This window comes from Neodiprion pinetum, chromosome 3, assembly GCF_021155775.2.
Source record: "Neodiprion pinetum isolate iyNeoPine1 chromosome 3, iyNeoPine1.2, whole genome shotgun sequence".
NCBI lineage: Eukaryota > Metazoa > Arthropoda > Insecta > Hymenoptera > Diprionidae > Neodiprion > Neodiprion pinetum.
The window spans coordinates 34096467-34102466 of NC_060234.1; positions in this window are offsets into that span (position 1 = coordinate 34096467).

The window sequence follows — 6000 nt, forward strand, 5'->3', positions numbered from 1 at the left end:
CGCTGCGAGCGGTGGTTCAAAAGTTACAGCCAAAAAACCAGAACCTGAAATTTCGACATTTTTCATCAGGTGCTTTCTTGCTCGCCGTTTCTCTCCTGTTGGTCCTACGCTCTTTTCGCTGCGTTTTCTGAGTTCCTGGGGGTCCAATTAGTCAAAATAGGGTCATTTAAATCGAATCTGAGACCAAAAGTTTTTTGCCCAAAAAAAAAGTAAGGCTAAGCCCTTTGTGTTTTTGGCGAAAATTTTCGCGATTTTGAAAAGTGCTGGAATCAATTCTTTGGCGCACTATATCGACGTAATTTTGCGAGAGAAATCGATTGGGCGCAGTCGGAATACGCTGCGAGCGGTGGTTCAAAAGTTACAGCCAAAAAACCAGAACCTGAAATTTCAACATTTTTCATCAGGTGCTTTCTTGCTCGCCGTTTCTCTCCTGTTGGTCCTACGCTCTTTTCGCTGCGTTTTCTGAGTTCCTGGGGGTCCAATTAGTCAAAATAGGGTCATTTAAATCGAATCTGAGACCAAAAGTTTTTTGCCCAAAAAAAAAGTAAGGCTAACCCCTTTGTTATTTTGGCGAAAATTTTCGCGATTTTGAAAAGTGCTGGAATCAATTCTTTGGCGCACTATATCGACGTAATTTTGCGAGAGAAATGGATTGGGCGCAATTCCAATACGCTGCGATCAACGCATCGAAAGTTACAGCCAATAAACGAGATCCTGTGTTTTCGACATTTTTCAGCAGGTGCTTTTTTGCTCGCCGTTTCTCTCCTGTTGATCCTAGGCTATTTTCGCTGCGTTTTCTGAGTTCCCGGGGGTCCTATTAGTCAAAAAAGGGTCATTTAAATCGAATCTGAGACCAAAAGTTTTTTGCCCAAAAAAAAAGTAAGGCTAACCCCTTTGTGTTTTTGGCGAAAATTATCGCGATTTTGAAAAGTGCTGGAATCAATTCTTTGGCGCACTATATCGACGTAATTTTGCGAGAGAAATGGATTGGGCGCAATTCCAATACGCTGCGATCAACGCATCGAAAGTTACAGCCAATAAACGAGATCCTGTGTTTTCGACATTTTTCAGCAGGTGCTTTTTTGCTCGCCGTTTCTCTCCTGTTGATCCTAGGCTATTTTCGCTGCGTTTTCTGAGTTCCTGAGGGTCCAATTAGTCAAAAAAGGGTCATTTAAATCGAATCTGAGACCAAAAGTTTTTTGCCCAAAAAAAAAGTAAGGCTAACCCCTTTGTGTTTTTGGCGAAAATTTTCGCGATTTTGGAAAGTGCTGGAGTCAATTCTTTGGCGCACTATATCGACGTAATTTTGCGAGAGAAATGGATTGGGCGCAATTCCAATACGCTGCGATCAACGCATCAAAAGTTACAGCCAATAAACGAGATCCTGTGTTTTCGACATTTTTCAGCAGGTGCTTTTTTGCTCGCCGTTTCTCTCCTATTAGTCCTACGCTCTTTTCGCTGCGTTTTCTGAGTTCCTGAGGGTCCAATTAGTCAAAAAAGGGTCGTTTAAATCGAATCTGAGACCAAAAGTTTTTTGCCCAAAAAAAAAGTAAGGCTAACCCCTTTGTGTTTTTGGCGAAAATTTTCGCGATTTTGAAAAGTGCTGGAATCAATTCTTTGGCGCACTATATCGACGTAATTTTGCGAGAGAAATGGATTGGGCGCAATTCCAATACGCTGCGATCAACGCATCAAAAGTTACAGCCAATAAACGAGATCCTGTGTTTTCGACATTTTTCAGCAGGTGCTTTTTTGCTCGCCGTTTCTCTCCTGTTGATCCTAGGCTATTTTCGCTGCGTTTTCTGAGTTCCTGGGGGTCCAATTAGTCAAAAAAGGGTCATTTAAATCGAATCTGAGACCAAAAGTTTTTTGCCCAAAAAAAAAGTAAGGCTAACCCCTTTGTGTTTTTGGCGAAAATTATCGCGATTTTGAAAAGTGCTGGAATCAATTCTTTGGCGCACTATATCGACGTAATTTTGCGAGAGAAATGAATTGGGCGCAATTCCAATACGCTGCGATCAACGCATCGAAAGTTACAGCCAATAAACGAGATCCTGTGTTTTCGACATTTTTCAGCAGGTGCTTTTTTGCTCGCCGTTTCTCTCCTGTTGATCCTAGGCTATTTTCGCTGCGTTTTCTGAGTTCCTGAGGGTCCAATTAGTCAAAAAAGGGTCATTTAAATCGAATCTGAGACCAAAAGTTTTTTGCCCAAAAAAAAAGTAAGGCTAACCCCTTTGTGTTTTTGGCGAAAATTTTCGCGATTTTGAAAAGTGCTGGAATCAATTCTTTGGCGCACTATATCGACGTAATTTTGCGAGAGAAATCGATTGGGCGCAGTCGGAATACGCTGCGAGCGGTGGTTCAAAAGTTACAGCCAAAAAACCAGAACCTGAAATTTCGACATTTTTCATCAGGTGCTTTCTTGCTCGCCGTTTCTCTCCTGTTGGTCCTACGCTCTTTTCGCTGCGTTTTCTGAGTTCCTGGGGGTCCAATTAGTCAAAATAGGGTCATTTAAATCGAATCTGAGACCAAAAGTTTTTTGCCCAAAAAAAAAGTAAGGCTAACCCCTTTGTGTTTTTGGCGAAAATTTTCGCGATTTTGAAAAGTGCTGGAATCAATTCTTTCGCGCACTATATCGACGTAATTTTGCGAGAGAAATCGATTGGGCGCAGTCGGAATACGCTGCGAGCGGTGGTTCAAAAGTTACAGCCAAAAAACCAGAACCTGAAATTTCGACATTTTTCATCAGGTGCTTTCTTGCTCGCCGTTTCTCTCCTGTTGGTCCTACGCTCTTTTCGCTGCGTTTTCTGAGTTCCTGGGGGTCCAATTAGTCAAAATAGGGTCATTTAAATCGAATCTGAGACCAAAAGTTTTTTGCCCAAAAAAAAAGTAAGGCTAACCCCTTTGTTATTTTGGCGAAAATTTTCGCGATTTTGAAAAGTGCTGGAATCAATTCTTTGGCGCACTATATCGACGTAATTTTGCGAGAGAAATGGATTGGGCGCAATTCCAATACGCTGCGATCAACGCATCGAAAGTTACAGCCAATAAACGAGATCCTGTGTTTTCGACATTTTTCAGCAGGTGCTTTTTTGCTCGCCGTTTCTCTCCTGTTGATCCTAGGCTATTTTCGCTGCGTTTTCTGAGTTCCCGGGGGTCCTATTAGTCAAAAAAGGGTCATTTAAATCGAATCTGAGACCAAAAGTTTTTTGCCCAAAAAAAAAGTAAGGCTAACCCCTTTGTGTTTTTGGCGAAAATTATCGCGATTTTGAAAAGTGCTGGAATCAATTCTTTGGCGCACTATATCGACGTAATTTTGCGAGAGAAATGGATTGGGCGCAATTCCAATACGCTGCGATCAACGCATCGAAAGTTACAGCCAATAAACGAGATCCTGTGTTTTCGACATTTTTCAGCAGGTGCTTTTTTGCTCGCCGTTTCTCTCCTGTTGATCCTAGGCTATTTTCGCTGCGTTTTCTGAGTTCCTGAGGGTTCAATTAGTCAAAAAAGGGTCATTTAAATCGAATCTGAGACCAAAAGTTTTTTGCCCAAAAAAAAAGTAAGGCTAACCCCTTTGTGATTTTGGCGAAAATTTTCGCGATTTTGAAAAGTGCTGGAATCAATTCTTTGGCGCACTATATCGACGTAATTTTGCGAGAGAAATGGATTGGGCGCAATTCCAATACGCTGCGATCAACGCATCGAAAGTTACAGCCAATAAACGAGATCCTGTGTTTTCGACATTTTTCAGCAGGTGCTTTTTTGCTCGCCGTTTCTCTCCTGTTAGTCCTACGCTCTTTTCGCTGCGTTTTCTGAGTTCCTGAGGGTCCAATTAGTCAAAAAAGGGTCATTTAAATCGAATCTGAGACCAAAAGTTTTTTGCCCAAAAAAAAAGTAAGGCTAACCCCTTTGTGTTTTTGGTGAAAATTTTCGCGATTTTGAAAAGTGCTGGAATCAATTCTTTGGCGCACTATATCGACGTAATTTTGCGAGAGAAATCGATTGGGCGCAGTCGGAATACGCTGCGAGCGGTGGTTCAAAAGTTACAGCCAAAAAACCAGAACCTGAAATTTCGACATTTTTCATCAGGTGCTTTCTTGCTCGCCGTTTCTCTCCTGTTGGTCCTACGCTCTTTTCGCTGCGTTTTCTGAGTTCCTGGGCGTCCAATTAGTCAAAAAAGGGTCATGTAAATCGAATCTGAGACCAAAAGTTTTTTTCCCAAAAAAAAAGTAAGGCTAACCCCTTTGTGTTTTTGGCGAAAATTTTCGCGATTTTGAAAAGTGCTGGAATCAATTCTTTGGCGCACTATATCTACGTAATTTTGCGAGAAAAATCGATTGGGCGCAGTTGGAATACGCTGCGAGCGGAGGGTCAAAAGTTACAGCCAAAAAACCAGAACCTGAATTTTCGACATTTTTCAGCAGGTGCTTTTTTTCCACGCCGTTTCTCTCCTGTTGGTCCTACGCTCTTTTCGCTACGTTTTCTGAGTTTCTGAGGGTCCAATTGGTCAGATCAGGGTCATTCAAATCGAATCTGAGACCAAAAGTTTTTTGCCCAAAAAAAAAGTAAGGCTAACCCCTTTGTGTTTTTGGCGAAAATTTTCGCGATTTTGAAAAGTGCTGGAATCAATTCTTTGGCGCACTATATCGACGTAATTTTGCGAGAGAAATCGATTGGGCGCAATTCCAATTCGCTGCGATCAACGCATCAAAAGTTACAGCCAAAAAACGAGATTCTGTTTTTTCGAAATTTTTTAGCAGGTGCTTTCTACTTTGTAATTTCTATTCTGTTGATACCACGCTCTTGTCGCTGCGTTTTCTGAGGTTCAACAGGTGTGAAAGAAAAATCCCAAACTCGTAGGGACTAGTTCCAGTTCCAGTTTATTCAATCTAGTACAAGTGTTCGGGTGTCAGTGTATACTACTTTACCAAGTTTCCAAATAGTATAAATCTATTATGTTACACTAGTACATTATACTCATGATTTTATAATAATAATTACTATAATAATAATCTCATAGATATAATTAGTATGTTATTTCTATATAGAACAGATACTGCGATGTATATTTCATCGAGCAGAATATGAACAACGTTGTATCAAATAGTCATTAATGTTGTTTTTAAGCGCAGTTTGGGTTTCAGTCTGAGCACCTACAATGCTAAAAGCTACAATGGACCTCCGCAGGATTCGAGATGTGTAATTTTGTATTACTATCATACCTAACATTGAGTAAATTGAATAACACCTACTGGAATTTCTCCGTAATTTTTTCGCATCTTCTCAGGTATTGGTCCCACGACGCTCCAAATACCTTTTTGTAATACTAGAGTTCCAATAAGTCTGGAAAGGGATCGTTCGAATTGATTCCATGAAGAAAAATTATCCGCTCGAAAAAAAGGAAGGTAGACCTCGTCAGTTTTTTTCTATCCGTTGTTTGTGAATTTTGGGCAGTGCTGAAATTAATCTCTTCATACGGTACATCGACGTAGTTTACTGAGAGAAGTCGATTCGACGCAGTTGCAATACGCTGCGAGGAACGCACCAGAAGTAGCGGACAACAAATAGAAGATTCCGTTAGTAGTTCCTCTGCTGCTGATTCTACGCTCTTTTTTGTGCGATTTTTGCGTTCCTGCGGGTCCAATTAGTGTAACGGTCATACTAATCGAATCTGAGACTAATATCTTTCGGTCAAAAAATGAAGAAAAAAGTAAGGTGATAGCTACTGAATTTGAGCTTGCGCGAAAAATGAATTAATATCATTTATTGTAAGCATAAGTTTATAAAAAAATATAATTACAATTGCTCTCAAATATCTATCATCTAAATTGCTATCAAATATATAAATGTGTTTCGCTCGCCATTCCGAAATCCCCGTTCTCCTCGGCTTCCTCGTCCTCCTCCTCGTCCACCTCGATCACCCGCAACCACCCCTAACCACCTCCGACCACCGCCAACCACCGCCAACCTCCTCCAACGACCACCGCTAACCACCTCGGG